The sequence below is a fragment of the Pseudorca crassidens genome, chromosome 19 (assembly GCF_039906515.1).
Source record: "Pseudorca crassidens isolate mPseCra1 chromosome 19, mPseCra1.hap1, whole genome shotgun sequence".
In the NCBI taxonomy this organism is placed as follows: domain Eukaryota; kingdom Metazoa; phylum Chordata; class Mammalia; order Artiodactyla; family Delphinidae; genus Pseudorca; species Pseudorca crassidens.
Window position 1 is genome coordinate 28615864 of NC_090314.1, and position 22404 is coordinate 28638267.

Here is a 22404-nt window from a genome sequence, read left to right on the forward strand (position 1 = left end):
TGGGCTTCTCATTGCAGTGGCTTTTCTTGTTGCAGAGCACAGGCTCTAGGTGCACGGGCTTCAGTAGTTGTGAATTGCGGGCTCTAGAACTTAGGCTTAGTAGTTGAGGTGCATGGGCTTAGTTGTTCCACGGCATGTGGAATCTTCCCGGACCAGGATTCAAACCCACGTCCCCTGTATTGGGAAGCATATTCCCAATGACTGCACCGTCAGGGAAGCCCCATTTGTTTTTTTACTTTAGATAAACTCTATTCCAGGCCAAAAAAGTAACTCATTGGTAATCAAAAGAGGTCAGTGGGAAGGGCTGGACCAATTACATGAATACTATGGGGAGAGAAGTTGTTGATGCCACAAACCTGTTCTTCCTAATATTTAGAGTTCATGGGAAACTATTAGATAGAATGTTTCTAACCAACACTTGTGGCAGTGAAGGGCAGTAGAAATATTATCACAGAAGGTAGAGAGAGTATGACACTAAATCAGAAAGAGAGAAGAGTTCTTCCAGTTGGTGAGAATACAGATGTTGAAACCACTCAATACAGCCCTTTAGGCTGAGTTTTAACCTGGGAAGGAACTAGAGAGTTGCTTGTAAAAGCCATGAAAATTGTAGCTCAAGTGTATTGCAGTATGTAGGCCTACTGATTAATTGTAACAAAAACAATTGTTTTTAAGAAACTTCAACTGGAAACAGTTCTTTGCTTCAAGAACATATGCATTATCTTAAGGGATAGCTTTTCTTGGGCATATATCATCTCACTTAGCTGCACTGCATGCTTCTAGTTAGATATTAGCTGCCAACAAATTCCTGAGCTATCTCATATTCTGGGCAAGAATTTGGCTATCGATATTGCTGTTTCATTGTTTGCAGAGAATCAGTGAAGTCGCCAGACTATGTGGAGCTCAGTATTCTCCACATGGCAACTTTACCAATCATTTGTTACTCCATGTTCATTGCCTTGTACTGCCTCTTAGAGTAGTGGTTCTCCAAATGTGATACTAAGGCCACCATCATCATCAGCAACACCTAAGGATTTTTTTTAGAAATGTAAATTATTTAGTCTCATTTGGCCAAAAACAGAAACTCTGGGTGTGAAGTCCAATAATCTGTGTTTTAACAAGCCTTCTAGTAGACTATAAAGTTTGAAAACCTCTGTCTTAGAATGCTGTTTGTTATTTATCCTTAACTTTTTGTCTATGTTTATATTTTCCTCCAACTCTTCTTGCAAGCTTTATTAGGTATTCATCTGGAATCTATTCTCTGGAAGTCCAGTAAAAGCAAGCAAATTCAAATTCAATATTTCTCATGTGTGAATGAAAGGGAATAAGCCATATTTTGTTTTAAGTGCTACACCAGAAACTTTTAATTAAAAATCTTGACATATGTCAATTTAAATTATTTTTACCCAAGGAACAGACAAATTTGGTGGGAGCCATCTACTTACAATTTGTAATTATAAGCCAACTACATAACCACTGACCCATAAATGCAAGAAATGAATAGTCAATAATAATCCTAAACCTTTCTCCTTTGTTCTCACCCATGTTCTGTCAAGTTCTCATTTTGTCCTGTTTATTAGCTCTAGCCCACTCTCTTTACTAATCACTCTTGACTAGTCTTGGCATTTGAAACTGGTCTCTCTGACACTTGATCTCCTTCACATATTAGATTCTAGTTTTGTCTGTTTTCCTCATTTTGAGGGATTTCTGGTGGGAAAACCTGAATACCAGTTGGGAAGTGTGTGGCTGTAAGAAACATAATACCCCACACAATGTTATCAACAATAAATACATCTATTTTTTTTCAACAACTTTATTAGAGTATAATTACTCTACAGTGGTGCCTTAGCTTCTGCTGGATAACAAAGTGAATGAGCCATAAGTATAAACGTATCCCCGTATCCCCTCCCTCTTGCGTCTCCCTCCCACACTCCCTATTCCACCCCTCTAGGTGGTGTCAAAGCACTGAGATGATCTCCCTGTGCTATGTAGCTGCTTCCCACCAGCCATCCATTCTACATTTGGTAGTGTATATTTGCAAAAGCCACTCTCTCACCTCGTCCAAACCCACCCCTCCCCTTCCCCATGTCCACAAGTCCACTCTCCACATCTGCATCTTTATTCCTGTCCTGCCCCTAGGTTCTTCAGAACTTTTTTTTTTTTTTAGATTTCATATATATGTGTTAGCATACAGTATTTGTTTTTCCCTTTCTGACTTACTTCACTCTGTATGACAGATGCTAGGTCCATCCACCCCACTACAAATAACTCAATTTCATTTCTTTTTATGGTTAAGTAATATTCTATTGTATGTATGTGCCACATCTTCTATATCCATTCAACTGTTGATGGACACTTAGGTTGCTTCCATGTCCTGGCTATTGTAAATAGTGTTGCAATGAACATTGTGGAACATGACTCTTTTTGAATGATGGTTTTCTCAAGGAATATACCCAGTAGTGGGATTGCTGGTTTGTATGGTAGTTCCATTTTTAGTTTTTTAAGGAAACTCCATACTGTTCTCCATAGAGGCTGTATCAATTTATATTCTCACCAACAGTGCAAGAGTGTTCCCTTTTCTCCACACCCTCTCCAGCATTTATTGTTTATAGATATTTGATGATGGCCATTCTGACAGGTGTGAGGTGGCACCTCATTGTACTTTTGATTTGCATATCTCTAATTATTAGTGATGCTGAGAATCCTTTCATGTGTTTGTTGGTAATCTGTATATCTTCTTTGGAGAAATGTCTATTTAGGTCTTCTGCCCATTTTTGGATTGGGTTGATTGTTTTTTTGATATTGAGCTGTATGAGCTGCTTGTATATTTTGGAGATTAATCCTTTGTCAGTTGCTTTGTTTGCAAATATTTTCTCCCATTCTGAGAGTTATCTTTTCGTCTTGTTTATGGTTTCCTTTGCTGTGCAAAAGCTTTTAAGTTTCATTAGGTCTCATTTGTTTATTTTTGTTTTTATTTCCATTTCTCTAGGAGGTGGGTGAAAAAGGACCTTGCTATGATTTATGTAATGCAGTGTTCTGCCTATGTTTTCCACTAAGTGTTTTATAGTGTCTGGACTTACATTTAGTTCCTTAATCCATTTTGAGTTTATTTCTGTGTATGGTGTTTGGGAGTGTTCTAATTTCGTTCTTTTACATGTAGCTGTCCAGTTTTCCCAGCACCATTTATTGAAGAGGCTCTCTTTTCTCCATTGTATATTCTTGCCTCCTTTATCAAAGATAAGGTGACCATATGTGCATGGGTTTATCTTTGGGCTTTCTATCCTGTTCCATTGATCTATATTTCTGTTCTTGTTCCAGTACCATACTGTCTTGATAACTGTAGCTTTGTAGTAGGGTTGGATGTCAGGGAGCCTGATTCCTCTAGCTCTGTTTTTCTTTCTCAAGATTGCTTTGGCTATTCAGGGTTTTTTGTGTTTCCAAACAAACTGTGAAATTTTTTGTTCTAGTTCTGTGAAAAATGACATTGGTAGTTTGATAGGCATTGCATTGAATCTGTAGATTGCTTTGGGTAGTATATTCATTTTCACAATGTTGATTCTTCCCATCCAAGAACATGGTATATATCTCCATCTGTTTGTATCATATTTAATAACTTTCATCAGTGTCTGATAGTTTTCTGCATACAGGGTTTTTGTCTCCTTAGGTAGCTTTATGCCTAGGTACTTTATTATTTATGTTGCAGTGGTAAATGGGAGTATTTCCTTAATTTCTCTTTCAGATTTTTCATCATGAGTGTATAGGAATGCAAGAGATTTCTGTGCATTAGTTTTGTTTCATGCTAGTTTACAAAATTCATTGATTAGCTCTAATAGTTTTCTGGTAGCATCTTTAGGATACTGAATGTATAGTATCATGCCATCTGCAAACAGTGACAGTTTTACTTCTTTTCTGATTTGTATTACATTTATTTCGTTTTCTTCTCTGATTGCTGTGGCTAAAACTTCCAAAACTATGTTAAATAATAGTGGTGAGAGTGGGCAACCTTGTCTTGCTCCTGATCTTACTGGAAATGGTTTCAGTTTTTCACCATTGAGAATGATGTTGGCTGTGTATTTGTCATATATGGTCTATATTATGTAGAGGTAAGTTCCCTCTATGCCTACTTTCTGGTGGGTTTTTATCAAAAATGGCTGTTGAATTTTGTCAAAAGCTTTTTCTGCATCTATTGAGATGATCATATGGTTTTTGTCCTTCATTTTCTTAATATGGTGTATCACATTGATTGATTTGTGTATATTGAAGAATCCTTGCATTACTGGGATATACCTCACTTGATCATGCTGTATGATCCTTTTAATGTGCTGTTGGATTCTGTTTGCTAGTACTTTGTTGAGGATTTTTGCATTTAGGTTCATCAGTTATATTGGCCTGTAGTTTTCTTTCTTTGTGACATCTTTGTATGGTTTTGGTATCAGGGTGATGGTGGCCTTGTAGCATGAGTTTGGGAGTGCTCCTCCCTCTGCTGTTTTTTGGAAGATTTGAGAAGGATAGGTATTAGCTGTTCTCTAAATTTTTGATAGAATTCACCTGTGAAGTCATCTGTTCCTGGCATTTTGTTTGTTGGAAGATTTTTAATCACTGTTTCAATTTCAGTGCTTGTGAGTGAGCTGTTTATATTTTCTATTTCTCCCTGGTTCAGTCTCAGAACGTTGTGCATTTCTAATAATTTGTCCATTTCTTCCAGGTTGTCCATTTTATTGACATATAGTTGCTTGTAGTAATCTCTCATGATCCTTTGTATTTCTGCAGTGTCAGTTGTTACTTCTCCTTTTTCATTTCTTATTCTATTTATTTTAGTCTTCTCCCTTTTTTTCTTTATGAGTCTGGCTAATGGTTTTTCAGTTTTGTTTATCTTCTCAAAGAACTAGCTTTTAGTTTTATTGATTTTGCTATTGTTTCCTTCATTTCTTTTTCATTTATTTCTGATCTGATCTTTATGATCTTTCCTTCTGCTAACTTTGGGGGTTTTTTTCCTTCTTTTTCTAATTGCTTTAGGTGTAAGGTTAGGTTGTTTATTTGAGATTTTTCTTGTTTTTTGAGGTAGGATTGTATTGTTATAAACTTTCCTGTTAGAACTGCTCTTGCTGTATCCCATAGGTTTTGTGTCTTCGTGTTTTCATTGTCATTTGTTTCTAGGTATTTTTTTATTTCCTCTTTGATTTCTTCTGTAATTTCTTGGTTATTTAATAGTGTATTGTTTACCCTCCATGTGTTTGTATTTTTTAGAGGTTTTTCCCTGTATTTGATTTCCAGTCTTATAGCCTTGGGGTCAGAAAAGATACTTGATATGATTTCAATTTTCTTAAATTTACCAAGGCTTGAATGTGACCCGAGATATGATCTATCCTGGGGAATGATGCATGAGCCCTTGAGAAGAAAGTGTATTCTGTTGTTTTTGGATGGAGTGCCCTATAAATAACAATTAAGTCCATCTTGTTTAATGGGTCATTTAAAGCTTGTGTTTCCTTATTTATTTTCATTTTGGATGATCTGTCCATTGGTGAAAGTCAGGTGTTAAAGTCCCCTACTATGATTGTTTTACTGTTGATTTCCCCTTTTATGGCTGTTAGCATTTGCCTTATGTATTTAGGTGCTCCTATGTTGGGTGCATAAATATTTAAAATCATTATATCTTCTTCTTGGATCGATTCCTTGATCATTATGTAGTGTCCTTCTTTGTGTCTTGTAATAGTTTTTATTTTAAAGTGTATTTTGTCTGATACGAGAATTGCTACTCCAGCTTTTTTTGATTTCCATTTACATGGAATATCTTTTTCCTTCCCCTCACTTTCAGTCTGTATGTGTTCCTAGGTCTGAAGTGGGTCTCTTGTAGACAGCATATATATGGGTCTTGTTTTTGTATCCATTCAGACAGTCTATGTCTTTTGGTTGGAGTACTTAATCCATTTACATTTAAGGTAATTATCTATATGTATGTTCGTATGACAATTTTCTTAATTGTTTTGGGTTTGTTATTGTGGGTCTTTTCTTTGTGTTTCCTGCCAAGAGAAGTTCCTTTAGCATTTGTTGTAAAGCTGGTTTGTGGTGCTGAATTCTCTTAGCTTTTGCTTGTTTGTAAAGGTTTTAATTTCTCCAGCAAATTTGAATGAGATCCTTGCTGGGTAGAGTAATCTTGGTTGTAGATTTTTCTCCTTCATCACTTTAAATATGTCCTGCCAGTCCCTTCTATCTTGCAGAGTTTCTGCTGAAAGTTTAGTTGTTAACCTTATGGGGATTCCCTTGTATGTTATTCCTTCCTTTTCCCTTTCTGCTTTTAATATTTTTTCTTTGTATTTAATTTTTTTTTATTTTATTATTTTTTTTGCAGTACACAGGCCTCTCACTGTTGTGACCTTGCCCATGTGCTGAGCCTGCACGTCTGGAGCCGGAGCACAGGCTCCAGACGTGCAGGCTCAGTGACCATGACTCACAGGCCCAGCTGCTCCACGGCATGTGGAATCTTCCCAGACTGGGGCACAAACCCGTGTCCCCTGCATTGGCACGCGGACTCTCAACCACTGTTCCACCAGGGAAGCCCTTTAATTTTTGATAATTTGATTAACATGTGTCTTGTCATGTTTCCCTTTGGATTTATCCTCTCTGGGACTCTCTGTGCTTCCTAGGCTTTATTGACTATTTCCTTTCCTATATTAGGGAAGTTTTCAACTATAATCTCTTCAAATATGTTTGTAGTCCATTTCTTTTATTATTCTTCTTCTGGAACCCCTATAATTTGAATGTTGGGCATTTAATATTGTCCCAGTGGTCTCTGAGACTGTCCTCAATTCTTTTCATTCTTTTTTTCTTTATTTTGCTCTGCAATAGTTATTTCCCCTATTTTATCTTCCAGGTCACTTATCCGTTCTTCTGCCTAGTTGTTCTGCTATTGATTCCTTCTAGAGAATTTTTAATTTCATTTATTGTGTTGTTCATCACTGTTTGTTTGCTCTTTAGTTCTTCTAGATCCTTGCTAAACATTTCTTGTATTTTCTCCATTCTATTTCCAAGATTTTGGATCATCTTTACTATTACTCTGAATTCCTTTTCAGGTAGGCTGCCTATTTGTTCTGCATATGTTTGGTCTGGTCGGTTTTTACCTTGCTCCTCTATCTACTGAGTTTTTCTCTGTCTTCCAATTTTGCTTAATTTAATGTTTTTGGAGTCTCCTTTTAACAGGCTGCAGGTTCATAGTTCCCATTGTTTTTTGTGTCTGCCCTCAGTGAGTAAGGTTGGCTCAGTGGATTGTGTAAGCTTCCTAGTGGAGGGGACTGGTGCCTGTGTTCTGGTCGATGAGTCTGGATCTTGTCTTTCTGGTGGGCAGGATCGCATCTGCTGGTGTGTTTTGGGGTGTTTGTAATCTTAGTATCATTTTAGGCCACCTCTCTGCTAATGGGTAGGATGTGTTCCTTTCTCGCTAGTTGTTTGGCATGGGGTGTCCAGCATTGCAGCTTACTGGTCATTGAATGGAGCTGTGTCTTATTGTTGAGACAGAGGTCTCTGGGAGAGCTCTCGCCGATTGATGTTATATGGGGCTGGGAGGTTTCTGGTGGACCAATGTCCTGAATTTGGCTCTCTCACCTCAGAGGCTCAGTCCTGGCAGCTGGCTGGAGTACCAAAACCCTGTCAGCCACACGGCTGGAGAAGATGGGCTATAAGTTGGTTGTCAGCCACTGCCCTTTTGAGGCTCTGTCTCAGCTGTCTCCAAAGGTTACCCAGATACATTGGGTTATTCCACCATTCTTCAGACCTTGCACATTCCAGTCTGGGATTTGTAGATGTCCTCCTCATACTCTTCACTGAAATGCCTTGCATTCATGGTGGTGAGAGATACGCTAATAGTGCTGGTTGTCGTCAGGTCAGAGACTGGGACAGTCTGAACCTTCATGTGGCCAAGTCAGGAGCAGCTGGCCAATGGTCCCAAAGTGATAAAATGTCAGATTCCATGAAGGCTTTCCATGGCACCTGAGCAGTAGTCCCAAGCAGCCACTCTGCTCAGCTGCAGCTCTCTATTGGGGAACTTGGTGGGACCTTCAAAAGGGGATTTCTGCTAGCTCTATAGCATGACTTGCCCACCCAGGCAAGGAGCTGAGGATAGCATCTCCTGGCCCCATCTCACCAGAGGAGCGAACAACTGGAAGCTGCGTGGCCAACAGTGTGGTAGCTGAGAGGTCAATACATCTATTTTTATAACGTAAGTATTATCCCAAAGGCAGGAAGTCAGAATCTAGACAGTTTCAGGAGATTTGTTGAACAGCTCAACAGTGACAGGACACTGTATTTAATCTCTTGTCTTCCCTCACAATAACTAAATGACTGTGTCAACCCAAACAACATTAATGGGCAATATTCCAAGTATTAAGAAATAAGGTGGACAGAAAAGGGGGCTTCCTCACATGCATCTGTCAAGACCTTTTATGACAAAGAAAATAAATTCCAGAAGTTTCTAAGGAAACATCATCTTATGTCACCTTAGTCAGAACAGAGTTACATAATCAACCCTGGCTCAAGGGAACCTGGAAAATAAGTGATAGTGTTGTTGTCTTTGTCTTCACTTTTTCTTGTATAATGGAAGGTTCATGTGGTAAAAGGGGTTTAAATGATGTTTATATCCTGCCTTATTTAGACCTTCAGCAACCCAGAAAGCCTGTGGAAGTCTTTAACAGGGGTTGGGGAGAGAATGACATTTCAGTGGAAAAGAAGAAGGAAAAATGGAAGGGGATACATGTCAAGGAAGCAAGTTAATCTGACATATTCAAAGTGATCAGGACATAAGGAAGACGTGAAACTGCATTTTTGGGTTTAAAACTTCAACAGGTATTTTCAATAATCCCCAATGCTTTACATTTATTTAATCTTTTACAGTTTGTAAATCACTCCCATTCCATTAAAAAAAATTATTGAAGCATAGTTGATTTACAATATTGTGTTAGTTTCCGATGTACAGCAAAGTAAATCAGTTATACATATATATACATATATTTTCAGATTATTTTCCATTCTAGCTTATTACAAGATATTGAATACAGTTCCCTCTGCTATCCTGCAGGATCTTGCTTTTTTATCTTACTTCATATATAGTCATGCATATCTGTTAATCCCAAGTTCCTAATTTATCCCCCAACCCCTTTCCCCTTTGGTAATCATAAATTTGTTTTCTATGTCTGAGTCTATTTTTTTTTGAAAATAAGTTCATTTGTGTCATTTTTTTAGATTCCATATATAAGTGATATCATATATTTGTCTTTCTCTGACTTACTTCACTTATGATAATCTTTAGATCCATTCATGTTGCTGCAAATGGCATTATTTCACTTTTTTATGGTTAATATTTCACTCTCTCTCTCTCTCTCTCTCTATATATATATAGTGTATATATACCATAACTTCTTTATCCATTCATCTGTCAATGGACACTTAGGTTGCTTCCATGTTTTGGATATTGTAGATAGTGCTGCTATGAACATTGGGGTACATGTATCTTTTCAAATTAGAGCTTTCTCTGGATATATGCCCAGCAGTGGGGTTGCTGGATCACATGGTAACTCTATTTTTAGTTATTTAAGGATCCTCCATACTGTTCTCCACAGTGGCTGCACCAATTCCCAACAACAGTGAAGAAATGTTCCTTTTTCTCCACACCCACTCCAGCATTTATTATTTGTAGATTTTTCAATAATGGCATTCTGACCAGAGTGAGGTGATACCTCATTGTAGTATTGATTTACAGTTCTCTAATAATTAGTGATGTTAAACTTCTTTTCATGTGCCTGTTGCTTACCTGTATGTCTTCTTTGGAGTGCTGTCTGTTTAGGTCTTCTGCCCATGTTTTTATTGGGTTATCTATATTTTTGATATTGAGCTGTAGGATCTGTGTGTATATTTTGGAAATTAAAACCCTTGTTGCATTGTTTGCAAATATTTTCTCTTACTCTGTAGGTCGTCTTTTTTTTTTTTTTTTTTTTTTACTTTTTCTTTCTAACATTCATTGTTGGTATAAAGAAATGCAACAGACTTCTGTATGTTAATCTTGTATCCTGCTACTTTGCTGAATTTATCAGTTCTAGTAGTTTTTGTGTGGAGTCTTTAGAGTTTTCTATATATAGTAGCATGCCATCTGCATATAATGGCAATTTTACCTCTTCCCTTTCAATTTGGATATTTTTTCTTTCTTTTCCTGGCCTGATTGCTGTGGCTAGGACTTCCAATATTATGTTGAATAGAAGCAGTGAGAGTGGGCATCCTTGTTCCAGATTTTAGTGGGAAAGCTTTCTGCTTTTCACCCTTGAGTATTTTGTTGGCTATGGGTTTGTTATAAATAGCTTCTATCATGTTGAGATATATTCTGACTATACTCTGGTGATAGTTTTTTGTGTTTTTTTTTTGTGGTATGTGGGCCTCTCACTGTTGTGGCTTCTCCTGTTGCGGAGCACAGGCTCCAGATGTGCAGGGTCAGGGACCATGGCTCATGGGCCCAGCCACTCTGCGGCATGTGGAATCTTCCCGGACCGGGGCATGAACCCATGTCCCCTGCATCGGCAGGTGGACTCTCAACCACCACGCCATCAGGGAAGCCCAGTGATAGCTTTTTATCATGAATGGATGTTGAATTTTATCAAATGATTCTTCAGCATCTATTGACATGATCATGTGTTTTTTGTCTTTTATTTTGTTGATATGGTATATCACACTGATTGATTTGCGTATGTTGAACCATCCTTGGGTTTCTGGGATGAATCCAACTTCATCCCAGATTTTGTATGGTTGCGTTTTCACTGTAATTTGACTAAAGGTATTTTTAAATTTCCTCTTTGATTTCATTGTTGATCCATTGTTTTTTTTAGTAGTATGTAGTTTAGTCTCCATGTAATCATTTTTTTTCATTTCTATTTCTGTGGTTGATTTCTATTTTCATGTCATTGTGGCAGAAAAGCTGCTTGAAATAATTCCTATGCTCTTTAATTTGTTGAGGCTTTTTTTTGTGTTCTCATATGTGGTCTATCCTAGAGAATGTTCTATGTGCACTTGAGAAGAATGTGTATTCTGTTTTTTGGAGGTTGTAATGTCCAGAAAATATCAATTAAGTCTAAGTTTTCTATTGTGTCATTTAAGGTCTCTCTTGCCTTATTGATTTTCTGTCTGGAAGGTCTGTTCATTGATGTCAGTGGGGTGATAATGTCTCTTAATATTATTGTATTCCTGTTAATTTCTCCCTTTATGTCTGTTAGTATTTGCTTTATGTATTTAGGTGCTCCTATATTGGGTGCATATATGTTAATGAGTGTAATATTCTTCTACTTATCCTTTTATAATTATATAGTGTCCTTCATCTTTCTTTATCGCCTTCATTTTAAAGTCTATATTGTCTGATATGAGTATTTTTACCCTGCTTTCTTGTCATTTCTATTTGCATGGAATATCTTTTTCCCTCTCCTCACTTTCAATCTATGTGTGTTCTTCACCCTAAAGTGGGTCTCTTATAGGCAGCATATTGTAGGCTTTTGTTTATTATCCAATCTTCTACTCTGTGTCTTTTGATTGGAGCATTTAGTCCATTGACATTTAAGGTAATTATTGATAGGTGTGTATTTATTGCCATTTTAAACCTTGTTTTCCAGTTGATTTTGTATTTCTTCTTTGTTTCTTTCTTTTTTTTCCTTTGTGGTTTTCTTTTCTATAACAAATGAATTATATTTCTTTTAAGCTATCTTCTTTTTGTTTTTTTGTAAATCTATTGTATGTTTTTGATTTGTGGTTACCATTTTGTCAAGTAGGTTAACCCATTACTATATCTACTTCCTTTAGACTTGTAGTCATATAAGATCAAATACATTCTAAAAAAACATACATTTTCTTACTCTTGTCTCCCACATTTTATAAGTTTGATGTCCTTTTTACATCTTAATGTTTATCAGTTTGCTCCTCATTGTAGTTATAATCACTTTCACAGAATTTTTTTTGGTTGATTTTTTTTTTAAATCTATGTACTGACTTCTTTAAGTCATCTATAACCCATTTACATATTTGCTTTTCCTATTGTGTTTCTCTCTTTCCTATAGATTCTTGTTTTTTTTTTTTTTTCTATTTAGAGAAGACCTTTCAGTATTTCTTTTAAGATAGGTTTAGCATTGTTGTATTCTTTTAGTTTTTGCTTGTCTCAGAAATTTTTTATCTCTCTTTCTATTCTAAATGTTAGTCTTGCTGGGTAGAATGTCCTAGGTTTCAGGATTTTCCCCTTTCAGGACTTTGAATATATCTTGTCACTCCCTTCTGGCCTGCAGCATTTCTGTAGAGAAATCAGTTGATAGCCTTATGGGGGACCCCTTGTTACTAGCTCTGTTTTTCTCTTGCTGCCTTTAAAATCCTCTCTTTAACTTTTGCCATTTTAATTATAATGTGTCTTTGTTTGGGTCTGTTTGGGTTCATATTGTTTGGACCCTTTGTGTTCTTGTATCTGGACATATGTTTCCATCTTTAGCTTTGGGAAGTTTTTAGCTATAATTTCCTCAAACACATTTTTGACCCCCTCCTCTTCTTTTGGAATTATGCATACATTGGCACACTTTATATTATCCCATAGTTCTAATATAGTGCTTGTATTATTATTTTTTATTTGTCTTTCTGTATGCTGTTCTGATTGGGTGATTTCTATCATTCTGTCTTTCAGATCACTTATTCATTCTTCTGCATTATTTAGTTTGCTATTTATTGCCTTCATCTTGGTATCCACCTCAGCAATTGAGTTTTCTAATTTTGTTTGGTCCCTCTTTTTAGTTTCTAATTCCTTGTTACAGTGATCTGCATTTCTATTGATAGCCTTTCTTATTTCTTTGAGTATTTTTATTACCTCCTTTTTGAATTCCAGGTCTAGTAGACTGGAGAGGTCTTTTCTGTTGTTTGTTTTTTCAGGGGAATTCTCTTGCTCTTTTAATTGAGAACAATTTTTCTGCTTATTCATTTTACTTAAAATTTTGTGACTATGAGTTTAGGAGAATGAGTTATCTACTGTGGTCTCAAAGAGTTGTTTTTATGTGGAAGCTTCCCTGTGTAATCTGTGTGAGTCTAATGCAAGGCCTGTTTTTGGTATGGATGCTTGTCACGTCTTTTCTCAGTTTGTGCTTGTTGTTATCCCCTTGATAGGGGGTGTGATTTGTGCCTTGGTGACCAGAGCCTGATTTTGGACAGGGTCTCCTCTTTGCTCTGTGGTTGTAACAACCCTGTCAAAGGCAGGTTCTCCTTCCCAATTGTTTGAGTAAAGCCCTTAGATCCAGTTTTAAGGTACAGCATGAGGTAGGCAGGACTGGAACATTCCTGCTGGGAAAGGTGACACTGAGTATTCCTCTGAAGGAGCTGTCCACTGGGGGGAAGTAAACTCTGTGATGTCATGTGTCACCCATTGTGTGTACTCACAAAGAACACTGTTGTTGGCACTGCCCTCAGTCCTGCCTCTGTTGTAGGAATACAGGCAAGCAGCCAGGCATTGTGCTTAAAAAGCCACCAGTGTAAATCTGCTGGTGCAAATCCACCAGCACCCACTGTAGTATGCACCTGGGCCCTCTGTGAGAGCACTGGAAATAGCCCAGACCCCAGCCCCATCTCTGCATGCACACACCTGCAAAGCCCACTGCTGCTGATGCCAGACTTGTCCCAGCTACAGGAGCACCAGTAATCTGTTCAGATGTCCTTCAGGCTCTGCACTCACAAAGCTGCCTGTAAATCTGCAGAATTCCTGCAGTCACCTGGAATTGGCTCAGATTTCAGCCCTGCCTCTACATGTAGGAAACCTATCAGCACTTGTGCACTCCAGAGCTCCTGGAAGCAGAGCTGTGCCTGCTCTGAACATGCTGAGAATGAGGCTGCTATAGCAGAGTCATGTCCCCTTTCATGCAAATGTGGACAATGGGGTACTATGGTGGACCCAGACTCCATCAGGCACACAACCCCTGTTGCAGCCCAATGACATTCCAGGCCCTTCAGGTTGTCTCCATGCAGCCAAGTTGAGTCCTCTCTCAAGGTCTGTCCACTGAAGCCTGAGCTGCAGCACCTACAAACCATGAACACCATCAAGTGTATGTCTTTGGTTGGGACGTGCAGCAAGAAGGCCAGGACCATCTGAGTTGGCCTCTCTCTGTCTTGCCTGACACAAGCCAGTTTCTTCACTCTCCTCTGATCCCCTGAAACCCCTTATCTGTCCCAGTTGTTCCCAAAGTGAGGGAATCTTTCTTCTTTCACAGTTCCCTCCCAGGGGTTCATGTCCTGTCCTGATTCTGTGAGAATTGTTCTATATATATATATATGTATTTTGATTATTTGTGGGAAGAGGTGAGTTTCATGTTCGTGTATTCCATCATCTTGACCTCCACTCTCCCCATTCCGTTTTATTTTCGGTGATTTTGACAATCTGCAAGTCAGATATTATTCCCACTTTATAAATGATTGAGCAACATTTAAGAGAGGTTCTATAACATACCTTAGGCTTGATAGAGATGAGTCTAGACCTTTTGAATCTGAGCCTGGGAGACTCTCTATTATCAATTTTGTTTAAAACAAAATTAAATTTATTAATTTAAAAACAAACCAAACTTTGTTCTGCTCAGTTGTAAAGCATCCCAAAACTGTCAGTGGAAATAAGGATATTTGTTTTTGTGAGTTACTTTGCAAGCATCTCCTTTTTGTGTCCCAGGAAAATGGCATCCACCATCCACTTAGCTCATTTATCACAATATCCTAGACTTTTTGAGTGGTGAGGAGATGGAGAGGCTTAAAACTTAGAATCTCACAATACCAACTTTCAGAGACACATTTTGAAAAGAGGAGTAATTTTAATATTCTTTGAAAATAAATTAAGCATTACTCAAGCAAGAGGTGAGAATATATATGAGTATGCATATTAGAATTTATGTGAATAAAATGATAATGATGTATTAATTACCTTCTACATTGTAAGCACTATGGTTAAGAACAGAACTGGCATTAGAATTCAGGATAGTCTGACTCCAAAGTACATACTCTAAACCCCTATGCTATATTAGCATATGCATGTGCTAAATGTATGTTTATATGTATGGATATATGTATATCTCTATATTAATTAGAGTTCTTTCAATTGCAGTTGAAAGAAACCCAACTCCAGTTAGCTGAGGAAAAAAGATAATTGACTGCTAAATGAAACAGGAAAATCCAGTAATATATTGACCTCAAGAATCACAGTGTTTAGAAGCACAGTGTTTAAAAGCAGTGGATTTTGCACCATTGTATTCTTTATCTCTTGGTTATGCTTACCCCTGTGTCTTGGCCTCATTCCCTCTTTAATAGTTCCACTTGATTAATTTTCCTATATCTTAGATCAGTCATTGTTACCAGGGAAATGGCATATTAATTGTTACCAGGGAAATGGTATATTAATATTGAGCATGGTACATTATATCATGTACCATAAGGGTCCAGGGCCTGATCACCATAACTGACTATACTGACTATACTAAGAAAACTGTCGAGAATGTACAGAGTTCCCCAAAGGAATGCTGGAAAGGAAATAAATACTGCATCTGCACTATATACCACCATTTGGCCATAAAAATATAGACATCCTCTTCCTTTTCACATAATTTAAAAATACATATGCTTACTGTGAAGTTAATCCAAATGTACTCAGCTCTTCCCTAAAGTGGACAATTCAAAGTCATATTTTTTCTCTAGTCCCATGTTTAGAATCTCTGAATCTAGGGTAAATTTCTCTTGGTCAGATTCAACTGTAGATCATCATATTATTCAACCTATGGCCAAATCATAAATCTAACTTTCTCTAACATATTCGAAGTGCATTAAGTCAAGACAAATACAATGCAGACTCCCTTACAGAAAATGGAAGACATAAAACAATCACACAGCGATTGTTAGTCTATTTAGTCTGCCTTACCATTAGAGTAAGTTCCTTGGTCAGCCAATCTGGCAGTCAAAGATCCCACATACTAGAAGGAACTCCCATATTTCTTGTTGGTCATCATCATGGTTGACAGGAAGTATATGAGGATTACTTTTTGTGTAGCTTCACTGCTTTCTGATGTCATGGTTATATAGTTTGGAAATTGTCATAGACTGCTGAACAGTCCTGGTATTTCTCTCACAAAAGGAGCCACTCACAACTCCAGTAAACACCAGTTAGATTGCTTAATGAGAATACTATGAGCTAGTAACAAAGAGTAAAAACATTGTTAGTCTTTTTTTTATCTGGAGCCCACATTAAGGATATCTATCTTAACAATAGGTCTTAGTGTTCAACCTGGTCTTCTGCCCAGCCTCCTGTTGAAACCCTTTTATGTTAGTCTCTGCCTTCAGGAAAATTTAACAATAGACTGGAATAGAATAGCAAATGGACTCTGATTTCCAATAGAGTCTGCTTCCTAATGAATGGCATTAAAATAGGGGTGATTGATACTTTTCTTTTTCAGTGTATAGCATATTTGAGAAAGTCGTGGTTCATTCAGTCTTCTAAATTTTTCATGACTTTTCCTGGGTCTCAATTTTATATCTCACTATGTTTTGTCCTGTTTTGCTTGTACCAAATTAAAGAAAGGGAAGAACAGCAGTAGACTCTATTTCACAAAGAACTGGCTTCTCTGAACCTGAGTAGAAGGGGAAAATTTGGCAGAAGATTTTCTCTGTTTTAGAACTTTTCAAGATTGTAGAAAGTTACCAACGTACTACCAATATTTTTCTACTATCTTGAAATTACAACCTTGGTAGAAATATGTATGAAGTTCCTTTATGTTGACAAATGACAGAAACCCAAATCAACTTGCTTCAGGAGATGAGGTAACTTATTGACTTATGTAACTGAGATACCATTGTGTCTTAAAAATGGCTGGATTCAAGGGGCTCAATAAACGTCATTGGGGGCATTTATCAATTTTCCAATTTCTCTTTGTACCTCTCTATTTAAATTTCTCCTGTATGTTGGGCTTTTGCTCTCTGACTGTAGATAGAATTCCTCCATGTGTCTGGGGAAGATAGACACTTGGTTGTGTAATTTCATATATATGAAACTTAGCAATTGAAGGGAGATTAATAGTCTTTGTTCCTACATTTGATAGATTGTTAGCAATCAGCTGATTGACTGATTGAGTTATAGTCTCACCTCTTGGACCAATCACTGTAATTCAGGAGATAGGACACTAATATTGATCAGGTTGGAATCACCCTGCTTTGGCAGAAATTACTATTTTCAACAAACGCTTTTTCCTTTGGTGAGGGATGCAGAGCTAAATTATATATTCAAGCTTCCCTTCCATTTATGTGTGGACAAGTGATTGAGTTTTGGTCAATGGAAGCAAAGTCCCTCTCTTCCAATCCTCATTCACATAAACTTACCAAACACTACTCTACTCTCTTTTTTATCCACCAGCTGACTAGAGACAATTTTGAGAAACTAGAAAGAAGCCTTAATTCCTGAATTAAGTGGCCCAGTAGGCCACTCACCAACCATGAATATCTGTATTGGATTTTACATAAGTTTGATTCAGAAGTTTGTACACTGTAGCAGTTATCAATGTTTATTGTAATATAACTTTCTGTCTCATGTAATTGATTGTCAGCTTCTTAAAAACTTCATGAATTTGGGGAGAGGTGGTTTTCCAAGGACAAAATGATAGGCAGACTTTCAAAAAGTATATATAATTCTACCAAATGCTTTGTATGTTTATAAATCATATATATATATATATGTGTGTGTGTGTGTGTGTGTGTGTATATCCATATATACATATATATGTATATCCATACATCTACATAGACATTCACAGTGTGTATATGTGAGTATGTGTGTGTGTGTGCATGCATGTGGTGGGGTGTAGACATGTAGCCATATAGATGTGTCTCCCGGATTCCTCTTCAAGGAAGAATTTGTAGCCCAGTCATGAGCAATGCATCAGCAGTCTCCAGTTGTCCTGGGTTTACTTCAGTTGCAGAGATTCGCTCCACCCAAAATCATGCCCTACCAGGAGCAGGCCAGAACCAGTAACCGAGCAAGGTGGGGGTATAAAGTCTCAGTCATTTTGACCAGATACAGGGCATTATTATACTCCAAGGCTCCTTGCTGAATTGGCAGGGTCTGAATGGCAATTCTTTTATCTCTGATTGTTCCCACTGACCCTCCTTTCTCTTCAAAGTTATTGATTCCTAATAAATATCTAGAATGTTATACTCTAGTGTGTGTGTATTTTTAGTTACATTCTGTACCTATGTGTACATATATATATATTCTAAAGCAAGTTCATCTAGATAAAACTTCTGCTTCCATCATTTACTAGGTGAAGATAGTAACAACTTATTTCATATGGCTGTATTGAGATTGAAATGGTTTAATTCATGAAAAATCAGAATAATCGCTGGTACATAGTAAGTACCCCACAAATGTCAGTGATTTACAATTTAGCTGTATATGTGTATGTGTCTGTTCAGGAAGATTTCAGGAACATATGCCTCTTGATTTACACAGAGCACTTCCCAGAATACAGTACTTATTTCTAAAAGCTGCCTGTTTTCCATGCTTCAAGCAGATTACTGACAAAACTGCCTCATTTTCATATACAGTAGACTGTCTATGATTATTTTTCACAAATATAACCATAACAACTCCAAACACAGTATTTAGCTTGAACGAGCTACTCTTTTTGATGCGGTCTTTGCTGAAAATTATTTCTAAAAACGTCCTGTAGAAGGAACTTCCACGTGTTCACACCAGCTTCTCTTCCAGCATGTAATGAAGCAGCTTCCATTACCATTCTGACATCCTTAAACCTGGGTTCACTATAAAAAGTAGGTACTGATTGAGTTTGCTTTTGCCTTCTTTTTGCCTCCATTTCTCTGTTTGGAGAGTTTCCTTTATATTCTTGAAATGTATGCAAAAATGAAGGTCTAGCAAAATGAGGGTCTGACTTTCAAAGGTCTTTTCTATTTTATCATGTTCCTTTTTCAGCCAAAGTCAGTTGTTCATTTTCCTGGTATTTTCAATGACCTGTGTACTGTGAGCCATTTTTTTTTAACCTTAAAAGAGAGAATAATATACCTTTCATTATACTTCTCTGTCCTCCACTTCCAAAACTCAAGGAAGACTTCTATAAGGCATGTGGTTGTAGGAACCAAGCATTTCAAAAGCTCTCAGAAGAGAATGGTCATAGCATCAGGAGAGGAACCTCATTTTAAACTTTCTGTCCTTTTTGTTAATCAGCATTTGCACCTGGAAATTATTTCCAGTACGGGTCCTTTACTTCAGGTAATTGTAACTACCTTTAGAGCACAAAACAGTAAACTAGATTCTATATTTCCCTAAAATGGTATGCTGTGAAGGAGGAAACCCCAAATCCCCCATCTTTTTCCCCTCAACCAACATAGATGTCTATTAAATTATTTTAACTTACTACTCATGGAAGATTCTGTTTTGTAGAGGAATAACTACCCTTTACAAATTTTTAGGATTTAAAAAACATATTGTGCTAAATTACATTACAATTTTTCAATGATTTTATTCTTTCATATAGAATCAATAATTAGGTTTGCTGGTTGTAATATATATCCGATATACTATAAGTTCTGTGAGATACTTGAGAGCAGAGTTTATATTATATTCATCTTCACTTTCCTAGCATTTAGCATGGAATTCAGAATAGGTCATTGTTGTTGTCCTGAATAAGATTAATTTGGAATATTAAAATTGTCTTGATTGTGGTTATATCATCAAATGTACCTATATGGAAGTTGGTATTTCTGATAAGCTAATTAAAAGGTAACTTTTTAGGGTTAACTTGAATATCAGAGAGGTAGTCTTATCTTCTACAGTATACATTACACAAATACATAAAAAAAAGGAGCCATCTACAAAAGGAAGAATAAGGATCTTCACTGTTACTATATGCTGTTATTACTACTTGAAATAAGTAACACTAGAATGTAATGGTCTTTTTAGTATATAAACAAGTTATAAGCAGGTGTAGTCACCTTTTTAATAGCTTGTTTTATGAGATTTCTTGTACTAGTAAAATTGTGACTAAAAAAATCATTTAAAATGACAGTAAAAATGCTTATAGAAAATGTAAAAATATGCATATAGCTTCTACTGAATAATTCATATTGCATAATGTCTCCAGATCAAGTAACATTTCAACTGTGTATATTAGAAATTGACTTGAACGACTCTTTCACCTATATAACTGACCAACATCCCTTGTGTATATAAATATGGTATTTCCAGAAAACTGCTGTTTTGATGTATATAGGTGAATAGTTTGGGCCAATTACATTATTCAAATGTTAAAGTTATTTTGCTATGGGATAAGTTACCATACTTAGTTCAAAGAGTTTTGAAAAAAATGTTGTCACCTTCTGATGATTTTTTTCTTTATATTAAATCAATGGAAATAGATCACCCAAGACACCCATAGAACAAGGAAAAACAATTAATTTAATTTTTTGTGCACCATTTTATCTGAAGTTCATAAAATTTTTTGTGCACCACTTTATCTGAAGTTCATAAAATAATGCTCTTATGTAAAGTTTTTACATGTGGTAAAGTGACTCAAATTCCATGAATTTAAATTGCACCTCTAAATCAGAGAATTCTGAAGATAACAATGCCTTTAACCTTTCTTGAATTTCAGGAAGTAGTTTATTTCCTCATTTTTTTTTTCATTCTATAAATATTACTGGTGCCAGACACTTCCAAGTCACAGGGCTGCTGTTAATGATAGCTGTAATATAAATCAGATACACATATTTTCCTCTAGGCGCCAATATAGAGAAAGGGGACAGATTTTAAAAATACCTATTTTAACCAGATATGATGTTTTGTTTTTTCACATATATTGCTTATTCATTGTATTCTCACAGCACTGTGATGAGGAAACGTGTTCTTATTTGACAGGTGAACAAACTGAATAACTCATATGAGTTTGTACGTTTGGTAGACATGGAGCCAGAACTAACTCCTAAAACTCTTTCTTTTTCCCTTGTGTGCTATATTGTGTTGCTTACAGTTAAAGGAGAGATAAGAAGTAAACATAATATATAAAATACAAAATGTTAACTGCCAGAAGAGGAATACTGATAAATAAATGTGAAAGTTTTACAGTTTTACATTTCACCCTTTGGAGGACAGGAAAGGGACTTGACTTATAGCTTAGCATTTATCATTAGTTTTAGCCCCCACTAGTCCAAACACAAGCTGAGTTCATTGGAATGGTGTGATATTTTTAGAGTTGAAAACATTAGGAATAGCCAGATAATTATGGTATAATTTTTGAGATTAAACAACCAGGTTAATAATGAGCATTTCTATATCCTTTTTTTAAAATCACTTTTAAAATTAGCATTCTACTTCCTTTCCTTTGAATAAGTCTTCTAAAAGTCATTTTAAAACCATTACATCCCATGAAGTATTTATAGTTGCTGGCCTCCTTTTTCCAGGATGATGACAACCTTACAATTGCAGGTCATAACCTCTCACATAATCCTATAGCTTTAAGATACTTAAAGAAGATATACATTTCCACTTTTATGGTACAAATTAATCTTTACACAGTGGAAATCTCCAAAAGACTCACAGGTAATCAACATTTTTCTCTACAGTGAGTCAGCAATTGGACTTCTAAAAGAATTTGAAAAGACTATTCATATCCACCACTGTAACTGTTCCAAACATGTCTATATTTCTCATTTTCTATTTTTTCCCTAAACACAGAAAATTTATTCACTAAATATTTACTGTGAAGTCTACTCTAGGTCAGTCTTATGCAATATGTGGATACTAGAGATCCAAGTGCCAAGAATGTTGGATAAATAAGGACAAAAGAGGGAGGATATGGCTCTGGGTCCTGACCAGTTCCATGAAAAAAGGTGTATGTTTACCAAATCTGATGAGAACAGAGATTTGTCTCTGGCTCAGTTAAGACCAAAGTAACATATTGTCATTACAGTCAAAAAGTGGTCTGCAGCTTTGAAGGCCCATTGGAGGCTATACCCCCATGAGGCTGGTGATCTATGAGAACAGGAACTTCAGTGGTTTAGACAATGTCTGGGGGATATGGTGGAGAAATAATACAAACCTGGTAGGAAAGTGGCAACAACAAGCAAATTCATATTGTTCAAAAACATTAGTGAATAACCCTTTGGTATTCTCAGACATGTCAGGGAGAGATAGGGGATTTGTCAGAGATTAAAATCCTGTGTGAGCAGGGAGAATATATATTCAATGTTAAAATGAGTTTGTTTACATGGTAATGAAGACCTGAGCCAAAGATTGGTCCTGATTTTTTACTATACATTTTTTTGTTTTCTTGTAAAGTGTTCATGTTGCCCACTGCATTGTAAACTACATGTGGGGCAAGAAACTTATTT